General features: G+C 45.1%; 1 protein-coding gene across 1 annotated transcript in view; it reads left to right on the top strand.

The window, feature by feature from the left end:
- Window positions 1–24486, top strand: part of LOC149444130 (proton channel OTOP2-like) — a 99681-nt gene that overhangs the window by 66893 nt on the left and 8302 nt on the right. The gene's annotated exons all lie outside the window — the stretch shown is intronic.

Below are 24486 nucleotides of genomic sequence, written 5' to 3'. Positions count from 1 at the left end.
ATTACTGTATATACTTCACAACGCCCCAGTCTGGCTACTGCAGCGTTGGTATAAACAAATAGACTTCTTATTTTGGGAACTTATTCGGAAAACGAAGCCCCCACAAATTAGATTATCCACTGTTCAACTAGCAAAAGACGATCCAAAGGATCCTACCCAAGCAATCCTGCTTTCCCATAACCCTGATTATCCATTGCTTTCCCAACTCAAGGCTGATACGTTTGCTGCAAATCAGCAATACCCACACTACTGCTTTTTCACTGCCTCTGGCTACAGGTAAAGAACCTGATGAAGTGGGAGGGCTATAATAGCCATACTCCTTTATGGAATAACTAATGTTTACCAGAGCTCATTAAATTGCGGGACTTTTGGCTGTGGAGGGAGAAGGTTGTGATATATTTGTTCCAATTGTATGAGAAAGAAATGCCCGTAGCGAAATAAAGAAGAAATAGCGCAGGGCATACATGACTAGGCCCAGAGTGGGGGAAGGAAGAGCAGAAAGGGTTAAGGTAGCTCCAGGGGGATTTGTTATTGTTAGTGGGGGTAGCTGATTGGTAGAGGTTTGTGTAGGTGGGGTTTTGCTGCACCTTAGGGTGGGAGGTTCTGTGAGGGGGCGTCAGTTAGCTGGACGGCAAGAGTGTGAGCTTGGTGTCCGTTTCGCACACCTTGCTTCAGGCCACCTTTAGCCCTGCCATGGACGGCCTTTTGTTTCGGCTGCGGGAGGCAGCAGAGGACAGGGGGATGGACTGGCTGCTGAGCCGTGGCTCGGATCTCTTGCAGGTGGGCGGGGCCTCGCACGGGGGTAGCCCCGCCCCTCCTGGAGCCTGCACAACCATGGGAGCCCCGCTCGGGCCCCTCCGGCTCCGCTTGCAGGGCACTCCTTTGCCTCTGCTTGCGGGGAAGCCGGGAGGAATCCCCGCCATCGGCGGAGCTCGGTGGGCGGGGCCTCGCACGGGGGTAGCCCCTCCCCCCCGCCCCTCCTGGAACTCTGCACAACCATGGGAGCCCCGCTCGGGCCCCTCCGGCTCCGCTTGCAGGGCACTCCTTTGCCTCTGCTTGCGGGAAAGCCGGGAGGAATCCCCGCCATCGGCGGAGCTCGGTGGGCGGGGCCTCGCGCGGGGGTAGCCCCGCCCCTCCCAGAGCTCTGCACAACCATGGGAGCCCCGCTCGGGCCCCTCCGGCTCCGCTTGCAGGGCGTTCCTTTTCCTCTTCTAGCGGGGAAGCCAGGGGGAATCCCCGCCATCGGCGGAGCTCGGTGGGCGGGGCCTCGCGTGGGGGAAGCCCCTCCCCCCGCCCGCACAGCATGGAGTCAGACTTGGAATCTGCGGCTCCTCCACTGACAAGGTGCCGGTCAGGGAGGGAGCCCTGCGTGGGGGGCGCACAGCTGCGGCTGCCGGGCTGTCTTCTGCTGCGGCCGGCGGGCCCCCTGAGAAGTCTGGGGCTCTGGCTCCGGTGAGGCGGCAGTGTGGGATCGGCACTGGACGGAGTGCAGCGGGAGTTCTGCGGCTGCTGGGCTGTATACTGCTGCGGCCGGCGGGCCCCCCGACGGTCTGGTGCTCTGGCTCCACAGCAGCATCAGTGGAAGACTGGAGCTGGGCGGAGGGCAGCTGGAAGTGCTGCAGGTCGGAGCCCAGGGACGGCGGTGAGCGTGTCTGGTGCCGGGAGGCGGAGTCGTGTGCGGCACAGACCAGCAGGACCCGTGGCTCCTGGGACCGGGAGGCCATCTGAACAGCGTGCGGAGGAAGAGAGGTCGGAGGGCGAACTGTCGGAACCCGATGCGGGGGCGACGGCTGGCCGCTCTACAACGGTGGATCGTGAGCGCGTGGCTGAAGGGGCATCTCCTGGGCAGCCTGGTGAGTTACCTGTTCTGGGGTCTATCTCTTTTTCTTCTGCGTTACGGGACCTGCTGGGGGGTGGTAGGGCCGCTACGGTGGGCGCGGCCTCTGCGGCGTGCGCTGTCGGCATTCCCTCGTCGGGTATGGGTGGGGGTCTCGGTGATGTATTTCCGGTTTGCGGGACCTGTTGCGGCGTCTTGAGTGGGGCGGTGGTGGGGCGCTTGGGCCTGCCTCTGCGTGGCTCCCACCGGATGGTGGGGAAGGTTTCGGGGTTCTTGTACAGGACTGCGGGGACGTGCGGCGTCCGGGGGTCTCTTCTCCTCCGGGGTCTGGGCTAGGGGTTGTTCCGGCCACGACAGGTGATCGGGGTTCTGCGGCCCCCTCCGCGGTGTTGGGTGCGGTTTCGTGGGTGTCCGGGCCTGTCGGCTTGGCGGACTCAGCCTGGGGCGTAGTGTACGGGTGTTTTGTGGGCCTTTTGGGTGCGCACTTACAGTCGGAGGTACGGGAGCAGATTTGGAGTGGGGAGTATGTTGATATATTCTCACTCTTGCCTTTGGGGCGTTTTCCTTTTTGAAGGGTCCCGGGTTGACGAGAGTTGGCGTGTGGAAGCGGAGCTGTGGCGTTTTTTTTTTCGTTTTCTCCCACGTGCCTTTGCAAATTGGTTGCAGGCGTTCACGATCTTGGCTAGTGTGATTGGGGAGCAGGCTTCTGAACGTTGCTCGACACTGGTCTGTTACCTTGATGCCATTGGTGGGGCTCACAGGGTTTATGGGGGTACTGCGTGGCTTCGGTACGATGGCGGTTTAGGCAGCGGAGGGCGGTTCGCCAGTCGTTGCGCTGGGATCATAAGGCCATTGGCCTCTGGATGAGACTCCTGACACCGGCGAAGGCCCCTGGTTTGTTTTTTCAGTGCGGGGGCCGGCGGTTCGTTCTCCCCGGGACAATCGGCCTCCAGGCGTCGGGGGTTCTGCTGGCAGTTCCGAGAGGGGACGTGTCGATTTGGTGGGTCTTGCCATTTTCGGCACGAATATTCCAGGTGCGGGGGCTCCCATCCCTTGTCGCGCTGTTTCCAGTGGGGTCGAGGCCTTCCCGGAGAGCATGCTGGTAGGCGGGCCTACTCCGGTGCGAGTGCAAAGGATGGGGCCTTTCTTACAGAGGTTTCCTGATCGGGCAGCTTCAGTGCTGCTGACGGCGGGTTTTTTCGGGGGGTTTCCGCATCCCGTGTACTTGGACTTTGATTCCTTAGCTCGGCATTTGCGGTCGGCCTTGCGGCATGAGGGGGGGGGTTTCGGCTCAGTTGCGTAAGGAAGTGGGGTTGGGACGCATGGCGGGTCCGTTTGCTTGCGCTCCGTTTTCGGATTTGGTTGTTTTTCCCTTGGGGGTTGTGCCCCAGAAGGAGCCGACTGCGTTTAGGTTAATTCCCCACCTGTCCTTCCCTAAGGGAGGGGGGTCGGTGAATGCTGCTATTGATTCAGAGTCGTGTTCGGTGTCTTACGCATCTTTTGATGCGGCTCTTTTCTGGGTCCGTCGGTATGGGCGCGGTGCGCTCATGGCAAAATCGGACGTTGAGTCGGCGTTTTCGGCTGTTGCCAGTCCATCTGGACAGTTTTCGTTTTTTTTCTGGGTTGTCATTGGCAGGGCTAATTTTGCGTTGATGAGTGCCTTCCCATAGGGTGTTCTATATCTTGCGCTTTGTTCGAGCAGTTCAGTTCCTTCGTGGAGTGGGGTGGTGCGGGATGTCTCAGGGGTGATTTTCGGTCTTCCAATATTTGGATGATTTTCTTTGCGTGGGTCTGCCGGATTCCGGAGTATGGGCAGTTTTTGCTGGCCACTTTGCAACACGTTGCGGTACGTTTCGGGATTCCTCTAGCGGTGGATAGACCTGTGGGCCCGGCGACGGTGATGACTTTCTTGGGCCATTGTTTTGGATTCCGGCACGATGGTGTGCCGCTTGCCTGAGGTTCAGCTGGTGGCTCTACGGGGGGACCTCCGTGGGGTGCTGGGGCAAGCGAGAAATTCAGCTGCGGGCCTTACAGTCGTTGTTGGGCATAACTTAACTTTGCTTGTCGGATTCTGCCCATGGGTGGGGTGTTCTGCTGCCGGTTGGCGACGGCGACGGCAGGGATTACCTCCCCTTTACATTTTATTCGGTTGACTCGGGATCATCGGGAGGACTTGCATTTGTGGCACACCTTTTTGGCTTCGTTTAATGGGCGGGTTCTCTGGATGTCTGGCCCTGTTAGCTATTTTGCCTTGGAATGGTTCACGGACGCTTCGGCGGGCTATGGGCTTTTTTCCAGGGTCGATGGGGTGCGGCTTTGTGGCCTGCTTCCTGGCGGGAGGAGGGTTTTTCTTCGCGACTTGGTGTTGTTGGCATTTTTTCCGGTGGTGTTGGCGGTTGGGGTTTGGGAAAAGAATTTTTTCGATATCTAACCGTGCGTGGTCACTGTGCCGATTTGGGGGTGGTTCAGGTCATCAATCGGGTCTCAGCTTCTTCACGACTGGTGGTGGCCTTGCTTTGCCATTTAGGGTTGCGTTGTCTGCGTCTGAATGTTTTTTCTCCATGCGCTGCGTCTCCGTGGGGGTTGCTTACACCGTGGCTGACGCTTTGTCTCGCTTTCGGTGGGACTAATTCCGAGAGGTGGCGCCGGCGGCGGAGCAACGCGGGGTTAATTGTCCCGACGGGCTGTGGGAGATTGCCTTGGAGTCCTTGCGGGCTGGATCCGGCGTTCGGTGAGTGAGGCGACTTGGTCTGCATACTCTAGGGTCTGGCTGGATCTGCTACAGCGGGTTGAGATTGATCCCTGGGGGCCGGAGGTGGTTTTGGGGTGGTATTGTACTTTGTGACGGAATTTTGAGCGGGGGGTGTCGGCTGCTGCGGTGGGTTGCCGACTGGCGGGTTTGGCATTCTTCTTTCAGTTGCGAGGGTGTCTGGATTTCACTGAAGATTTTTGGGTTCGGCAGGCTCTCCGGGGTTACCGGAGCGCTCTTCGGTGTACGGATTCTCGTCGTCCGGTGTCTTTTCAGTTGTTGGGGTCTTTGTTTGTGCATTTGTGGTCTGTGTGTTCTTCGGACTTTGAGGTGTGCTTATTTCAGGCGGCTTTTGCGGTGGCCTTTTTTTGGGGCGTTGTGTATTGGGGAGCTAGTTAGTCCGTCCAAATCGGTTCTTGGGGGGTTATTGGTGGATGAGGTGACTGGGTGGAGGTGCTGGTACGTCGGTCTAAGACGAACCACTTGGGACGTGGTGGTCGTTTTTCGTTATTCCGGCTTCGCTGGTGTGCCCAGTGCGGGCGGTTCAGGAATTTTTGTCCAGTGGGGCAGGGGTGTTTTTTCAGGCACGCTGAGCGGGAGCTGGTGCGAGATTGTAAAGCTGGATTTTCTTCAGTTGCGGCGGGCTTATCCGGGAATGGTGGTGGTGTGGTCCGACATTGTCGCCCGTACCTCTTGGCGTTGGGCGCGGTCGGTGGAGAGGCTCAACAAGGCTCGGATCAAGGTTGACAGAGAGGTGGGGCGTTTCTTTCGTCACCATGGGGGGTTGGTGGTCCGGCACTTGGAGTTGGAGGTGGATACTTGGCGGTATCTCAGGTGTGATGGGGGTGCATTTTGACTGCGGTTGGGACGGATTTATGGTCCCTGGATCAGCAGGATGGCATACAGCGGGCTGTTCGTTTGTGGCGTGGCACGCATGGGTAAGGGCTTACCCAGTGTGCTGTGGCGGTTGTTGGTCTTTGGAGGCGGTTCTTATTTGGAAGGTAAACAACAATGGTGTGGGACCCATCCGTGGTATGGGATGCCCGGGGACATTCCCAGTTAACCAAGGTTTAACTGGAAGGTGGTGGTGCTGCACTGCGGATGGTATGGTTGTCTCCGAGCTGGTTGGTAGCGGCTGGAGGCCTAGTGTATATGGTTGCCCGCAGGTGCATTTCGGATCATTTTCGGGTGCCTTCGAAGACCAACAACAATTCTGGGGGTTTTTCTGTTATAAGGAATGGTTGGTGTATTGTAACTTGAGTTGTTATTAAAAGGCCATGTTGGCCATTTACTCCAAAATTGGTGTTATGTCTTTTGTTAGTAGAATTGGTTAAGGGGAAGGGGGTTGGTGCGGAACGGTAATGGTGGTAATGGGGAAGTGGACGAGCCTATCTCTGGTGCAATAGTCAAGAAATGCCCGTAGCGAAATAAAGAAGAAATAGCGCAGGGCATACATGACTAGGCCCAGAGTGGGGGAAGGAAGAGCAGAAAGGGTTAAGGTAGCTCCAGGGGGATTTGTTATTGTTAGTGGGGGGTAGCTGATTGGTAGAGGTTTGTGTAGGTGGGGTTTTGCTGCACCTTAGGGTGGGAGGTTCTGTGAGGGGGCGTCAGTTAGCTGGACGGCAAGAGTGTGAGCTTCCCTCCCGCCCTCCCTGTTTGGGTGAGTTTTGGGTCCCTCCGGGTAGAAGGGGGGGACTATGTTGGTTAATGGACGGTTGTTGGTCTTTGGAGGCGGTTCTTTTTTGGACGGTGAACATCACTGGTGTGGGACCCATCCGTGGTATGGGATGCCCGGGGACATTCCCAGTTAACCGAGGTTTAACTGGAAGGTGGTGGTGCTGCACTGTGGACGGTATGGTTGTCTCCGAGCTGGTTGGTTGCGGCTGGAGGCCTAGTGTATATGGTTGTCCGCAGGTGCATTTCGGATCATTTTGGGGTGCCTTCGAGGACCAACAACAATTCTGGGGGTTTCTGTTATACGGTCTGGTTGGTGGCGGTTGTTGGTCTTTGGAGGCGGTTCTTATTTGGAAGGTAAACAACAATGGTGTGGGACCCATCCGTGGTATGGGATGCCCGGGGACATTCCCAGTTAACCAAGGTTTAACTGGAAGGTGGTGGTGCTGCACTGCGGACGGTATGGTTGTCTCCGAGCTGGTTGGTAGCGGCTGGAGGCCTAGTGTATATGGTTGCCCGCAGGTGCATTTCGGATCATTTTCGGGTGCCTTCGAAGACCAACAACAATTCTGGGGGTTTTTCTGTTATAAGGAATGGTTGGTGTATTGTAACTTGAGTTGTTATTAAAAGGCCATGTTGGCCATTTACTCCAAAATTGGTGTTATGTCTTTTGTTAGTAGAATTGGTTAAGGGGAAGGGGGTTGGTGCGGAACGGTAATGGTGGTAATGGGGAAGTGGACGAGCCTATCTCTGGTGCAATAGTCAAAGGCTGGGAGACGGATTTGGGTCTATTAGTAGGGGACCTATGAGAGCAAGCACTAACCTCTCTTTCCCTGGTGCCTTTGTCCCCAACTCAGCGGCTCACCCAACTTTTCATCCTTCATAGAGTTTACCATACCCCTGTTAAAATGCATAGGTGGAAGCATAGGGACAAGGATGCATTTCCCAGATATGCTAGAGGTCCTTTAGGTTTTAATCACCTGATATGGCATTGCCCAAAACTTTATAGGTATTGGCCGGAGGTTATGTTCCCTACAGTATATCCTCTATATTTCAAACTACTCTACTGATAGATCATAAACTGTGTCTTCTCAATATCTTTGATGACTCTATAGTACCTGACCTGGTGGTGGATTATATAATTAGTCTGCTTTACATGACCTGGAAAATGATTGCCCAAAAATGTATGTTCTCTAATATCACTACAACTGTGGAAAAACCATGTTAATATTGTTATTTCCTGAGAAAAGCTTATATATTAACATAGGAATTGTATCCAAAAATGTGATAGATTATGGTCCCCTTGCCTGGCAATTCCTGGTCTGGCTACATTCCACCTGAAATCTGACAGGGTAATTTCCTTCTGAGCATGGAGTCCTCACATACATTTACAGTCTTGGCATTACAATCTTGAAGAGGTCTTATTTCAACACAAGGCATATGTAGCTGCAAGTATTATGGTCTATTTGTTCATGTTACGTTAAATTAGGTTGAGGTTATTAGATAGCTACGGGTCCATGTTCATACAGTGTACCTACTCTGCTGGGAATATATAAGTGACTTGATGGACGTAACTTTACGTTGTTAAAGTGCTCTTTCCTTTGCAAACCATATGCTTATGGAAGCTGTTTCTAATATTTCTGGATTACCTGAACTATCACTGTATGCTTACCTTTCTTTTTTGTGTATGTAGTGGTGCTAATGCAGCTGTGTGTGTATAAAAACTGAAAATGAATAGTAAAAATGATTTGATTTTAAAAAAAAAAGGGGGGGGGGAGGCAGGAGGGAGGATCCAGGGCCACCGGTGGGAGACCCAAAAAGAAGAGGATGCTCTGTGCATGACCATTGCACAGAGCAGGTTAGTATAACATTTGTTATTATTATAATATTTGTTTTATTACAGCCTTTAGAATCGCTATAGGTTGCAGATTAAGATGAAGCTTCATTCATCCTATTGTGTGCAATTCAATAATGCCCAAATATAAAATGCAGCGCTGTGTGGTGTTGCCCTACTATAGGCAACTTTAATAATATAGAAATAAAACCAAACATGAAATTATGGAATTTAATTCATAAATGAATGAAATGCAGTCCTGTAATAGTGCTCGCTGTTCTCCAGTGCAAATGATAGAAATGCGCACTAACCAGAAGCGTATTGGTAATACGCATGTGTATAAATATCCTGAAGAATCCCCTCTCTTTCTGGTCAGAAAATGGATAGGAGCTGGAAAATGTGGTGATGAAGCGCCCTCGTGTGGTGAAGATGAAGTCCCACAGGCCAGAGATATCCTTGCAGAGATGTGTGGATTAGGTAATTCCCCTTCTCTGGAGCTGGTACAAGGGTCACTCTGAGGCTGCAAAAGCTGAAAGGCTCCAGCAGAGGTCCATGTAGTTGTGTCATCCAACAGAGGCAAGTTCCAGAAGCTGGTCTCTTCAGGGCAAACCCCAAGTCTTTACGATGTAAATGTTAAGATAGTTGCGCCATTCCCACACCGTTCCCGGATGTTGTTATCTTCAGGGGTTCCAGGGAGACAGCCAAGTGAACCGGCTTTTTCTCACAGACTCTATGACCAAGGTTGAATTCAATAATGCCATTTCCCTTACATGATTGGGTTTTCAGTGTCAGCTTCACTAAGTGAACATCGCCTATTTCTTTAGGAATGTCCAGATGTAAACTTTTTGCACCCCCGGGCCAAATGTCTTTTGCTGCCACTCTCTTACCCAAGTTCCCTAGCTAGTAGGGATGCACCGATACCATTTTTTTTTATATAGCAAGTATGATTACCAATCCTTTTTTGTTTTGTACTCACTGATACCAGTTACCAATACCTGCTGGCAACTGTTCTGTTTACAGTTCAGCTGTTCAGCTGTCATCAGGGGAACCTGAGTGATCGGTTGTTAAGGATGCGGCACACTTAGAGTGAGGAACAGAAGTATTTGAACACCCTGCGATTTTGCAAGTTCTCCCACTTAGAAATCATGGAGGGGTCTGAAATTCACATTGTAGGTGCATTCCCACTCTAAGAGACAGAATTTTAAAAAAAAATTCAGGAAATCACATTGTATTATTTATAAAGAATGTATTTGTCTTGCACTGCTGAACATAAGCATTTGAACACCTGAGAAAATCAGTGTTAATATTTGGTACAGAAGCCTTTGTTTGCAATTACAGAGGTCAAACGTTTCCTGTAGTTCTTGACCAGGTTTGCACACACTGCAACAGGGATTTTGGCCCACTCCTCCACACAGATCTCCTCTAGATCTGTCAGGTTTCGGGGCTGTCGCTGAGCAACATGGAGTTTCAGCTCCCTTCAAAGATGTTCTATTGGATTTAGGTCTAGAGACTGGCTAGGCCACTCCAGAACCTTCATATGCTTCTTACGGAGCCACTCCTTGGTTATCCTGGCTGTGTGCTATGGGTCGTTGTCATGTTGGAAGACCCAGCCACAACCCATCTTCAATGCTCTGACTGAGGGAAGGAGGTTGTTGCTCAAAATCTCACAATAAATGGTCCCATTCATCCTCTCCTTAATACAGTGCAGTTGTCCTGTCCCCTTCACAGAAAAGCACCCCCAAAGCATTATGTTACCACCCCCATGCTTCACAGTAGGAATGGTGTTCTTGGGATGCAACTCATCCTTCTTTTTCCTCCAAACACAACGAGTGAAGTTTAGACCAAAAAGTTCTACTTTGGTCTCATCTGACCACATGACTTTCTCCCATGCCTTCTCTGGATCATGCAGATGGTTATTGGCAAACTTCAGATGGGCCTGGACATGTGATGACTTGAGTAGGGGAACCTTTCCGTGCAATGCATGATTTGAAATCATGACGGCGTAGTGTTCTACCTACAGTGACCTTTGAGACTGTGGTCCCAGCTCTCTTCATGTCATTGACCAGCTCCTCCCTTGTAGTTCTGGGCTGATTCCTCACCATTCTGACGTTGTGACGTTGGGACGTACGGCTGCCGTAACCGGCTGCAAATTTAAAATTTTTAAAAAATATAATTTTTTTGTAAGCAAATATTACATAGTAAAACATTGCTGTTTCAAACCATTTCACATACATTTTGTGCCTACTGCTTTGTCCTGTGCCCTGCCTGCATTTTGACTGTTCTTTCTGCCTGGAAACTTAGAAAAGTCCATGGCGTCCAAAAAGCGTCCCTTTATGTCAAAAGCGGTTTTAGACCAGCTAGAGAACAGCGATAGTAAATCAGAACCACTTGCAGAATTGAGTGATAATGATTTGTGGGGAAATTCGTCATCAGACACTGAAAACGGTTCTGCGACTTTGCTCAGCGATGTGCTTTTGGTTTGATTATATTATTGAATTAAATTTATTATTATATTATTATTTTTTATGATTATTTATTAAATTATAATTTATGATTTCATGTTTCAAGTTTTATCCTACCCGGGATGTTTACTAGACTCTTGTTCGGACAGATTTCAGTGAGTTTTTCCTAAAGATTACAGCCAACAATAAAAAAAATACATATTTCCATGCAAAATAATGGTACCGCTTTCAACACCAAAAATCTGAAATAATCATACCGCCAGGGAGGTTAAGACAGACAGGTGCTACTAAATTAGATTAATGAGTGGAGTAGAGGTAGGCTTTTTAAAGGCACAGTAACAGGTCTTTGAGAGCCAGAATTCTTGCTGTTTCTTAGGTGTTCAAATACGTATGTTCAGCAGTGCAAGACAAATAAATTCTTTAAAGATCATACAATGTGATTTCCTGAATTTTTTTTTTAAATTCTGTCTCTCAGAGTGGAAATGCACCTACAATGTGAATTTCAGACCCCTCCATGATTTCTAAGTGGGAGAACTTGCAAAATCGCAGGGTGTTCAAATACTTCTGTTCCTCACTGTATGGGTCCTTATGGATCACAGCAATTTTTTACATTTCTGTTGTGGACCTCTATGTTCTAGGAGAAAATGTGTCATTACTTAAGATAACAACATACAGTTGCAAGAAAAAGTATGTGAACCCCTTGGGATTATGTGGAGTTTTGCATGAATTGGGCATAAAATGTGCTCTGAACGTCATCTAAGTCACAACAATAGAAGAACACAGTCTGCTGAACATAATACTACACAAACATTAGATGTTGCTATGGTTTAATTGCACATAACATGTAAACATTCACAGTGCAGGGAGGAAAAAGTATGTGAACCTTTGGACTTAATAACTGGTTGACCCTCCTTTGGCAGCAATAACATCAACCAAACGTTTCCTGTAGTTGCAGATCAGACCTGCACAACAATCTGGAGTAATTTTGGACCACTCCTCTTCACAAAACTGTTTCAGTGTAGCAATATTCTTGGGATGTCTGGTGTGAATCGCTCTCTTAAGGTCATGCCACAGCATTTCAATCAGGCTGAGGTCAGGACTCTGACTGGGCCACTCCAGAAGGCATATTCTGTGCTGTTGCAGCCATTGTTTTGTTGAATTACTTGTAAGCTTTGGGTCATTGTCCTGTTGCATCATCCATCCTCTGCGGAGCTTCAGTTGGCGGACAGATGGTCGTACGTTTTCCTGTAAAATGTCTTGATAAACTCTGGAATTAATTTTCCCATCAATGACAACAATCCGTCCAGGCCCTGAGGCAGCAAAGCAGCCCCAAACCATGATGCTCCCTCCGCCATGTTTTACAGTGGGGATGAGGTTTTGATGTTGGTATGCTGTGCCTTTTTTTCTCCACACATAGTGTTGTGTGTTCTTCCCAAACAACTTAATCTTGGTTTCATCTGTCCACAGTATATTTTGCCAGTAGTGCTGTGGAACATCCAGGTGCTCTTTTGCAAACTTCAAACGTGCTGCAATATTCTTTTTGGACAGCAATGGCTTCCTCCATGGTGTCCTCCCATGTACTCCATTCTTATTTAATGTTTTCCTTATTGTAGATGTGTCAACAAAAATGTTAGCATGTGCCAGAGATTTCTGTTGGTTTTTAGCTGACACTCTGGGATTCTTCTTTACCTCATGCAACATTCTGCGCTGTGCTCTTGCAGTAATTTTTACAGGACGACCACACCTAGGGAGAGTAGCAACAGTGCTAAACTTTCTCCATTTGTAGACCTTCCATGTAAACCTTCCATGTGTAGACAGTCTGTCTTACCGTGGACACACGAACATCAAGGATTTTGGAGATACTTTTGTAACCCTTTCCAGCTTCATGCAAGTCAACAATTCTTGATCGTAGGTCTTCTGAGAGCTCTTTTCTGCGAGGCATGGTTCACATCAGACAGTGCTTCTTGAAACCAGTAAACCCAAAACAGGTGTGTGTTTTTTAAGGGCAGGACAGCTGCCAGCAACATATCCAATATCATCACACTGATTGGAGTCAAGGTTGGCTCACTCCTGGCTCCAATTAGCTCTGGGAGAAGTCATTAAGCTAGGGCCTCACGTACTTTTTCCTCCCTGCACTGTGAATGTTTACATGTTATGTGCAATTAAACCATGGCAACATCTCATGTTTGTTTAGTATTATGTTCAACAGACTGTGTTCTTCTATTGTTGTGACTTAGATGATGTTCAGAGTACATTTTATGCCCAATTCATGCAAAACTCCACGTAATCCCAAGGGGTTCACATACTTTTTCTTGCAACTGTATGTGTTTTACTATGTAGACAAGCTGTGCAGAGCAATACAAAGCAGCCTGTTTGTGCTGACAGGGGGTAAATCTGTGTTGTTTGATCACAAACCTCTCCCCTATTACTGTTCCTCAGCGATCATTGGGTGCTGGCGGGGAATCTCATAAAGTGGTGTGCTGGGCACCACACCTCTCCTTGGCCGTGCACCGAGGAGTCTGCCACCCCACTGTACCTGCATTTTCCACATGCAGGCCACCTAGATGTCACCGTGCACCCCCTTCCCTTGTCTTGGCAGGCACAGCATGGCCCCGAGGTTCCCGCGCTCTGCACCCTCTGGAGATATAGGCCGCTCTCCCTGTGCATGGCCGGAGTGAGAGGGTGGGGCTTGTTACCATGGCAACACGACGCCAGGGTGGTCATTGCCTACCAACCTGGGAGCATCCTGCTCCAAAGATAAAAGACCGGAGCAAGACCTGGGCAGGGATATCTTCCCCTGCTCGCAACCCAGGGTGCTGTGAGTGGTCTGAGCTGCGGCCAGACGCTACGGCCAAGCCGGACTTAACGCTTGCCTGCCAGAGCTGCCCCTTCTGCTGTGTGCCCACTGGACTTAACCCCTGCCAAATCTGGGTCAGTTTTTGTGACAAGGATAATAATATTAAATCCACTGACTATAAAATATAGTTCCACTGCTCATCTGTCAGGTCTCCCAAATCTTCTAACCAGCATGGTTTACATGGAAGATCTACATCCTTCTCCATTGCTACAAAATGCATACTGGCATATAACTTTGATATTAACCCTTTATAGAAGTAGCTCTTACTAAGGATTTTAAAAGGGGTACACTACTTCATTCCAGTGGCTTCATTTTGGACTGAGCTTCTAATGCATGTATCAACTGCAAATATTGGTAAAAGCAATTATTCGAGAAGCAATACTCATCCCTCAACTCCTGAAAATATTTCAATGTCAGAGAGGTATATAATTGTGAGAGTTGTTTGGCTTCCAGTTATTAACATTTTCTAACCCCTTAAGCTCTGGTAAGTTTTTTCTATCCCATATGGGGAAATATTCTGTAGACCCTGTGTATCAAAACAAAGAGCATATAGTCTGCCACAGCTTCAGTAATAAGTAAATTGTAGCGCATTGTGAATCGAATCTCAGTGACCCTACTTCCAAATAGTGGAATGAGGGCTACAAGCCAGCAATGCAAGCCCACTATAAAAAGAATTACCCTCCATCAATACACAGTTCTGTAAATGTTGCAGCTGAGCTGCTAAAAAGTAGATCCAAAGGCTGGGCAAAGCTAATCCACCCTTATCATTTGGCAACTGTAATGCATGAAAACGTATCCTAACTTGTCCCCGCCTCCACACTAGATCCCTAAACAGGGTATCTATCCTCCTAAACCATGTCCCAGCAATCCATGCTGGTGGATTTGGTAAAATATAAAGAAACAGAGGCATCCACATCAGCTTCATCAAGTTCAATCCGGGATCATACACAGAGCAGCAGACAGGAACAAGGTCAGGATCAAGCCGGGGTCATACACAGAGCAGCAGACAAGAGCGAGGTCAGGATCAAGCCAGGCTAGCGAGCCAGGAAGAGAGCCAAAGCAAGGTCAGGGTCAAGCCGGGTCGGTAAGGGGTAATCAGCAGTATACACAGGAACAGGGGGCTGACGATAATCCAGCACATATTGAGCAGAGCTGCAGTCCTTATAAAGGCCACTGAGCATCAGTAATTATTGCGCCCTGCGTGTGCCGGTGCGCTTTCGCGCACAGGAATGCGCAAATATGTGTCGCCCGCCTATGCACATGCGCACATTTTTGCGCAAATTGGAGCGGCCATATTGAGCATTGGCACATTTATCAGGGCTTCCTCCTGACATAGCCAGGGTGAGTCAAAGAAAAAAAGTCTGATAATTCATTATTAATCTTCACCCTTGTCTTAGGAGCAGTAGAAAGCAGCCTTATCCAATTTATAAAAAAAGGACCAAGTTTAAAGGCTGACAATACTTGCCACACTGTCAAATGCTTGGCAGCAGAGAGCGAATTTCTCTCGCCCCTTTCACATCTGTAGAATCTTTAAGTTTAAAAATACTCTCCTAATATTTAAGGTAGTTGACCTATCAGGAATAAGCCCAGATTGATCTTGATGTACTAAAGTATGTATAGCCTTACTTAATCTGGTGGCCAGAACACTCAACAAACACTTAACATCTGTACAAAGCAAGGAAATGTAGATATTTTTAAGCACAATAAAATTATGTGAAACTATGGACTATAGAAATAGAAAAATAAATTAAGATTTATTTAACCAGTAAATCACTAACAATGACGTATAACAGCATAAATATAAGAATAACTTAGACACAAAAAATATGTATTTCACAACTAAAACAATGACTTATATGTCTAAAATTGTTTACCTAATGTTAGGATAAATTGGATAATTTACTGTCTACTTGTAGGTTTCAAAAGCAAGGTACAGAGTACCAATAATCTAACTAACCCAGAAGACCAGCTAGGTGTGCATTTATCAGACCTTCTTCTGCAACAGAATAAAGGGGTCAAGTCTATCTACAGGCTATGATGATACAGCTGGATCTGATTACTTATTCCCTAGGTAGGGATTGTGATACTGTAAGTGGCAGGTAATGTCAAAATCTAGTAAACAAATAAGGAAATATATATAGATAAGTTATGCTGAGGAGTAATGATCAATATATGGTTTACACAGCAAGTGATTGGTGTTGTACTAAGAGCCACACTGCAGTAGGACCTTCAGGGAAATCAATTGAGCATCTCAGACTGAGAGCATGCTGTAGAAGAGCAAGCTAATGGTGATGAGTGCAGGAGATGATGATGAGGATAATGATGATGAAAGAAGATGCTGATTGAGGATTAAACTGAAGAGATTCTCTTATCTAGGGACTAGCCTATAGGGTTTAGTTTGGAATATTTACTCACATCTGATTGGAGAATAATATTAAAAATGTACTGATTGTTTGCATAGTCAGTGGTTTCACTTGCCCACCAGATGGCACTCTAAGACTAGAAGCCCTATATTAGGTCTTCTGGGAATAAATCTGGATTTCATTCAATTCAATCTTAAAAGAGATATATATTTATTCCTGGGTTAATTTAAATATGTCATTTTTCTTATAGGGTGTATATAGGGATATATTCCCTGCCATGTTTAATATTATTTGAAATATCAATCATTGGTGTAAAATCATCTTAATCATGTAACATTGGCTGAAGGTGTGTGATTTTATCCAGCAATTCATGTAAGGCATTAATTTTTACTCCCCAATGGATGTTTGTATACATTTTGCATTATTTTCCATCTTGCTTCTGAAAACATATAGATTGCAAAACACACATATGTTTTGTTATAAATATTACAGTAAAAAGCTAGTAGTATGATGTCTATACAGTATATGCAGAAAATGAAAGTGTTTTAATATTTTAAAAGTATGATTTGCAATAGGGATCATGAGGTTTGAATTATTTTGTTTTCATATTAGTAAATTGTAGTCCATTCACCCCTAATTAACCTTCCTTTATTTTTAAGCCCTTGCAGGAGCATTCCAAAAAGCTGTACCATGTTATTGTTTTCAATGTGTCCTTCAGTTGTTGATATTTCTTAATGGAGAAACAATAGGGGTCTCTATCATTAAAGTGTTGTTCCTAAATATCAAGTCAGAAACTTGTCTTCACTGATAAACTTTTTTTAATCACTTTTTCTGTCACTTTTTATATAGCATTTTTTTCCCTTTCCTTTCCTTTCTTTAGTCGGAGGAGTTAATTAGTCACAGGTGCTCCAGGTACTATATAACTTTCTGTAGAGCTCACTCTGAACTTGCTCATTCTTGAGCTTTTGTTTATTTTGCTTGCTGTTAAAAAAACCAGAGTAGAAAACAGGAGATTACAGGAGTCTACTTAACCTGTAAGTGACAACTGATATTTCCTATTATTAATATTGTAACTGGGATATGAGTGCTAGCAGGGTTGAAGGTTTTGTGCAGTGCATAGTGTGCCGCAGGTATGCAACAATGTAGCAACAGCTCCAGAATGGATACCGCTGCGACAGATGTGAGCGGGTTGCCCTTCTAGAGATCTGGAGGAGCAAGTTGCAACACTGGGCAGAACCAACAACCTTGAAAGGGGTGTTCTGCTCTCTGAGCAGGTAGCTAATGGTATTGATGTGGAGGGTGGAGGGGCTAATCAGGATTATCAGGTAGGAAGATGGGTTACTGTAACGAGAGGGAGTGGTAGCGGCTCACAGAAAAGAAAGGCCGGCCCTGGGTTTGTGTACCCAAACAGTTTTGCCAAGTTGGGTGAAGATGTGTGGGTGGCAAGCTCAGGGGTGGCAGCCCTGGATGTCACTGCTATCCCTAACAGCCGGGAGAGCAGAACATCTGGGAGGGTAGTGCAGGAAGGCTTAGACAGTTGATGGTAGTAGGGGATTCTATAATCAGAAGGACTGATAGAATAATTTGTCACCAGGATCACCTCAACCAAATGGTTTGCTGTCTCCCTGGTGCCAGGGTTCGGCATGTGGTGGACCGCTTGATAAATTACTGGGAGGGGCTGGACATGACCCAGCTGTCTTGGTCCATGTTGGAACCAATGACAGAAGACTTGGAAGGTGGAGGCTTCTTAAGAATTTAAAGAACTAGGCTGCAAGTTGAAGGGAAGGACCTCCTAGGTGATATTCTCTGAAATATTACCTGTGCTATGCGAAACTCAGGAAAGACGGGAAAATTAGAGAACTAAATGCATGGCTAAAGACCTGGTGTAAGAGGGAAGGATTTGGGTTTCTAGAGCACTGGGCTGACTTTTCATTGGGGTGCAACCTATATGCTAGGGATGGTTTGCACCTAAATGGAAGAGGGTCTGCTGTACTGGGGGAGAGATTTATGGGGAGGCTGGATTAGTATTTAAACTAGGATCAAGGGGGAAGGAAGAATTAGATTAGAATGGGACAGATAGATCAGACAGGGGACAGTCCTTATTGGTGGGCGGATTGACCCCTGTCCGACCACACGCCTTGAGGGGAGAAAGAGGTGGGGGATGGAGATGAGAAAAGGGGGAGGTGAGGGAAGGTGAGAGGAAGAGATGAGAATAAGAGGGGGTTTAGAGGAGGGGGAGAGAGGAGGGGGAAAGAGGGGGTGAGAGAAAGAAGGGGGTGTGAGAGAGGGGGTGGTAAGAGAGAGAGAGTGGGGGAAGAGGGGGAGGTGAAAGAAGGGTGAGAGAGGTAGGGGGGATTGAGGTGAGAAATAGGGGGGTGAGCGTAAGGGGGGGGGGGTGAGAGGAAGGGAATGTGAGAGGGAGAGAGGGAGGGTTAAAGAGAGAGGGGTGAGATAGAGGGGGGTGTGAGAGAGTGCGATGGGGTGAGAGAGAGAGGGGGTGAGAGAGTGAACAGAGGCTGCTTTGCAGGAACATTTGATGGAGCCTCTCATTAGGCCCCCTGACTGAATCGTCAGTCCACCCCTGTATGGAACATGTACTGGCTGGGCTCCCTTTTTTATTGATGGGGCCCGAGCCCCCTACAGGAGGCCCAGTGGTACCCCCTTAACAGGCTTGGAAAAATCCATATGTAAATGCGTAGAAAACTGGCTAAAAGATCGTATTCAGAGAGTAGTGGTTAATGATTCATACTCTGAATGGTCTGGGGTTGTCAGTGGTGTACCCCAAGGTTCAGTGTTGGGTCACTTACTTTTTAATATATGCATAAATTATATATTTTACCTGCAATTTTACCTGGAATTTCGCTGCGATTTTAACTGTGACTTTGCTGCGACTTTGCTGCAATTTTACCTGAGGTTTTGCCACAATTTTACCCCAAAATTTTCCACAATTTTTGCATGATTTTACCTGGAATTTTTCAGCGATTTGTACCCGCAATTTTGCCATGATTTTACCACTTTTTTTGTATAGGTCATGTGCCTAAAAAATGCATCAAAACCATAGCACCTGTGCGTTTTTAATGCTTTTTTGCTGCGTTTTCAATGCATTTCAGGCCTGGTTCACACCAATGCAGTTAGTGTTCTGTTCATTTTGTAGTGCGTTTTGTATTTTTGCACACGCGTCTTTAACATGTTTATAGATACATTTTTTAATGTTTTTTTTTTTCTCAACTTGTTGCTGGGCTGCTAAATACAAAATTCATCAAAAACGTAACGTGTGTGTTTTTTAAGTGTTTTTGCTGAGTTTTCAATGCATTTCAGGCCTGGCTCACACTAGTGCAGTTTGTGTTTTGTTCATTTTGCAGTGCATTTTGCATTTTTGAATGCACATTCTTGATGCTTTTCGCATTTTCTGAAATTTTATTTTTTTTGGTTAGCTTGTTGCTGGGCAGATTAAAAACGCAAAGCACATCAAAAATGTAACGTGTGCTTTTTTGCTGCATTTTCAATGCATGTCAGCCCTGGTTCAGTTCAGAAAACCACAAAAACCAATGCGTTTTGTCTGTTTTACAGGTCGGCCAAAAGTTTTTGGTTGTCGCACGTCGTGCAATTTTGTTTGCACGATCGCAACGTGTTTGTGGCAAAAACGTCCCGCATTTTCAAGTGCCTTTGAAATGAATGGCACGTGAACAGGCAATCACACATTTTCACAACATGTTTTCAAATCGTGGGCCCATAATTTGAAATGTTCTATGTGAAAATATGTGACTGGAGTCCTAATCTGTGTTTTTAATTTGCTCAGCAACAAGTTGACAAAAAAAATGCACATACAAAAATGCAAAACGCACTGCAAAATGAACAAAATGTAAGTTGCATTGCTTTTTGCATTTTTATGAACCAAGCCTGAAATGCATTGAAAACACATAGAAAATGCAAACGTGTTATGTTTTTGATGTGTTTAGCATTTTTAATCTGCGCAGCAACAAGCTGGCTGTTGTGTTTTTGATGAATTATGAATTAATAATTCATCCAGCAGTACCTCCAAAAATAATATATTCTGCCAGGTAACGCCTGGACAATTAATTCAGTCAGCTAAAGGTGCTTGCAAATATTGCAAACATTTTTAGAATAATTTAACTGACTTAAATAATAATTCTTAGTAATTAAGAGTCAACCAAAATCATTTAAAACACAGATTAGATCAGTGTAATTCTGGACTACAGATTATGAAATAAATTATTATTTATTTACAATAAGTCACATAGAAACACATAATGTAATAGCTTGAGTGTGATGCACATAGACCCCAAGATAGTTTGCATAAACTTTAAAAATGTTTCCGTATCACTAGTTTACATATATATATATATATATATATATATGATAAATAAAAGGAATAATTCATTTCTCGCCCTAGACAAAATAACCATCAATAGCTAACTATCAAACAATAGTCTGTGTTTTACAAAATGTCAGAGGTTATTCCACTGCAGAAGGAAGAAGCGCCAAAATGCACAAAACCGTATGCCAACATGGCCCAAGAACAAAATAGGAATAAGAATACTACAAAAACTAAACTATATAAAGGTGGGTGATTATTTTATCATAAGGAGACAATTAGGTTACCACAAAATGACAAAAAAAAAACTTATTAATTTGGTCAAGCCAAATTACCAAAATAGAGTTGGAATGGAGTTGAGCTCTCACAAAATGGCGAGTGGAGGCTAGAGTTGTGTGCCAGATATGCAGTAAGAGGGATGGTCAGATGGATAATTGTGTCCCCATTGGAATGTTGTGATCAGATGGATGGGGTTTTATCTTGTGAAGGTGTCAATGAATCTGATGATATCATCTTATATGATCTGTCTACGCGACTTTCCCTTTTATCTGTTGGCATACAATACATTTATAAAATTAGCATATACCAGTCTAAGACATATCCCTGTAGGTGTTACCTAGATTGGTGACTTTGTCTCAGACTCCACCTAATGTTTGTTTTAGTATTACCATCATTTTGCCACTGAGTGTCACTCTAAGATAAGTCCTGACTATTTTGAGTTTCCTTGAAATTGAAGTAACTCATTTGTTATAAGGAAAGATTAATTTCAGTATAACAAATTGGACTTTGTGAAAACTGTATAACTGTCTTGAAGGGTAAATTATGCAAAATCTTAACCAAAAGAATTGTAGTTTAATGTACACTATATTGCCAAAAGTATTGGGACACCTGCCCTTACACGCACATGAAGTTTAATGGCATCCCAGTCTTAGTCTGTAGGGTTCAATATTGAGTTTGACTACCTTTTGCACCTATAACAGCTTCAACTCTTCTGGGAAGAATGTCCACAAGGAATGTGTCTATGGGAATGTTTGAGGTCAGGCACTGATGTCAGATGAGAAGGCCTTGCTTGCAGTCTCCACTCTAACTCATCCCAAAGGTGTTCTGTTGGGTTGAGGTCAGGACTCTGTGCAGGCCAGTCAAGTTCCTCCACCCCAAATTCGCTCATCCATGTCTTTATGAACCTTGCTTTGTGCACTGGTGCGTAGTCATGCTGGAACAAGAGAGGGCCATCCCCAAACTGTTCCTACAAAAGGTGGGAGCATGAAATTGTCCAAAATGTCTTGGTATGCTGACACCTTAAGAGTTCCTTTCACTGGAGCTAAGGGGCCAAACCCAACCCCTGAAAAACAACCCCACACCATAACCCTCCTCCACCAAACTTTACACTTGGCACAATGCAGTCAGGCAAGTACCGTTCTTCTAGCAACCGCCAAACCCAGACATGTCCATCAGATTGCCAGACAGAAAAGCGTGATTGATCACTTCAGAGAACACATCTCCACTGCACTACAGTCCAGTGGTTGCGTGCTTTATACCACTGCATCTGGTGCTTTGCATTGTACTTGGTGATGTAAGGCTTGGATGCAGCTGATCGGCCATGGAAACCCATTCCATGAAGTTCTCTACGCACTGTTGGTGTGCTAATCTGAAGGCCACATGACGTTTGGAGGTCTTTAGCTATGGACTCTACAATTAGCGACTTCTGCGCACTGTGCGCTTCAGCATGTGCTGACCCCACTCTGTAATTTTATGTGGCCAGTGTTAATATTCAGTATTCCTTTCTTACATCTTACATTCCTTTCTTACATCTTTGATGCATTTTGCATTTTTAATCTGCCCAGCAACAAGTAAAAAAAAAAAAAACTGCATCAAAAAACACAAAGCACTGCAAAACTGACACAATGCAAACTGCATTGGTGTCAACCAGGCTTAAAATGCATTGAAAATGCAGCAAAAACACATACGTGCTGCGGTTTTGCTGCATTTTTGAGTCACATGACCTATGAAAAAGGCACCCTAAAAGTGATAAAATCTCTGCACAATTTGCCGGTACAATCATGGCAAAATTCTGGGTAAAATCACAGTTAAAATAGTGGCAACATTCCAGGTAAAATCACGGCACAATCACAGGTAAAGTCGCAGCAAAATTAAGGGTAAAATCGCAGCTAAAATTGTGGCACAATCGCAGGTAAAATCACAGCAAAATTCCGGGTAAAGTTGAAGCAAAATTCTCGGTAAAAACAAATGCAAAACGTGTCGCGCTCCACTAATAAATATGCAATATGCTCGACAAACTTATTCATAAACAATATAAAATTCAAAAAACCTTTTTCAAAAAAATTATATAACATGTGTGAGTCCAATTTTAGTGTGCAGTCCTTCAAAAACTGCGTGTTTATTTTAAGACACAATCTGTGTTCTTTTTACGTATCTTCCTCTAATGAAACATAAAAAAAAGGTCCACAAAAACTTTAACTTATGTACTCCTTCACCAGTGTGCGCTTACCTGATTTATATGACCAAACCGTCAAGTGAGGTCATAAACAGCTTGTGTCCCTTTAATTGGACTTGGAAATAAATGGATTTAAGTATCCCTATCCCAGATGGATTGATGGAATATTCCCTTTTTCCAACAGTAGGATTCACTGTTTCCTATGAACCTTTCCTCCTGGAGTTGGAAGGATGGAGTTATCCCTCTCTCCTCTAGGGGGATCTCTTCACTCCTTTTTGGCTTGTTGCTCCATGAATGTAGATGTCATGCAATCAAAGAATATAATATAGTGCCTTATCACCTTTAAAATGTATTTATTTAAATGTATTATAGTGCAATCACATGGCAAACGTGATAAAACCGCTTTTTGGTACAATTTTAATTGATCCTCTGTGTCACGACACTTAAAAGAAAAGATACAGCAAGTATAAGCAGTGTGGATAACACACACAGGATGAGTTAAAATTGCAACAGAATCCCGGGTAAAATCATGGCAAAATCGCAGTCAAAGTCCAGGTAAAATCATGGCAAAATCGTTACTAAAATCAGAACTACAGTGGGGTGGGGCCAAGACCAGGGGAATAGGAGGAATAGCAGCCACTGGTTTTACAAACAGGAAACCACAGGGGATTAATGGTTTCATTAAAAAATCATCAGCTTATTCTAGAGCAACTACTGAATGACCCAGAAGATGGAGGACATATTCAGTGAAGGTAGAAGATCAGCAGCAAGGACATGGAATAAAGTTGTTTCCCGGAGTTCTGCTTTAAGTGTGGAAATATTAAAGCAAACATCTGGCAGACATACAGTACAAGACACAAATATAATCACTAATGCATCATTAAATGTGTTTTTTTTTTTTTTTTTTTTTTTTTAAATAAAAGCAGCTGTACCCACATGGAAGAAAAATATATTTTAAATATATTTAAAAAATATTCTTCCAAATATATTGACATATATTTGAAATACTACAATTTTGGCCGTATTCAATATATTTCAAAATATAATTCAATAAATATATATATATACATATACTCTATGTTGAAATGCGTTTTTATTACAAAATATATGAAAAATATTTTTAAAAATACATTTTCAAATATACTGTATGCCTTTAAAAATACATTTCATTTACATTTTTGGAATGCATTTACAAATAAATGTAAATATATATGTTAAAATGACTTTTTTATATGTGAAAAATCTTAAGAATATATTTAAAGTATATATTTTTAAAAATATTTTTCATATATTTTGTAATATATAAAAAACGCATTTCAACATGCAATATGAAATATATTGAATATGCTATTATTGTAGTATTTCAAATATATCAATATATTTGGGAAGAATATTTTTAAAATATATTTCAAATATATTTTTCTTCCATGTGGGTAAGTACCTGCATTTGACATGGTGTCAGCCTCTTGCAGTCCCTGTACAGCAGGATCGGAGAGATGAGATCATCATTGTGCTGCTTCTTCTTTCACTGTCTAGTCGCATTCTATGGAAGGTCCAGAGTAACTTGGGCTCAGGGAAAGAGGCTTGAATGATGCTTAGGGTGGAGCCTAGCCAGTGACGTCACGCTGTTCGAGCCACGCGGAGGCCGGCGGCCATCTTTGAATCTGCTATATCCCTTTACATGTGAGTGTATATCTGCTTTGACAAATATCAATAAAGAATCCAAAATACTACACTATCAAAGTTTCTGTTTTGGGCTCGCTGCGCCACGAGCCCCCCCCCCCCTCCTTCAAGATGGGTTCCTATTTTGACGCTCTATGCGTAAACTGGTGGGATTCCTAACTAGACATCTGAGGATTCATGATACATGGATGATGACCCCCTGCTGGATGGATGAGTTACCACAGTTGGAATAGATG

This window comes from Staurois parvus, unplaced genomic scaffold (genome assembly GCF_062004578.1).
Source record: "Staurois parvus isolate SC_StPar_1 unplaced genomic scaffold, SC_StPar_1.0 ptg000813l, whole genome shotgun sequence".
Classification (NCBI taxonomy): Eukaryota; Metazoa; Chordata; class Amphibia; order Anura; family Ranidae; genus Staurois; species Staurois parvus.
Note: the sequence above shows the minus strand (reverse complement) of the source record. Positions and strands in the feature narration are given on the sequence as shown.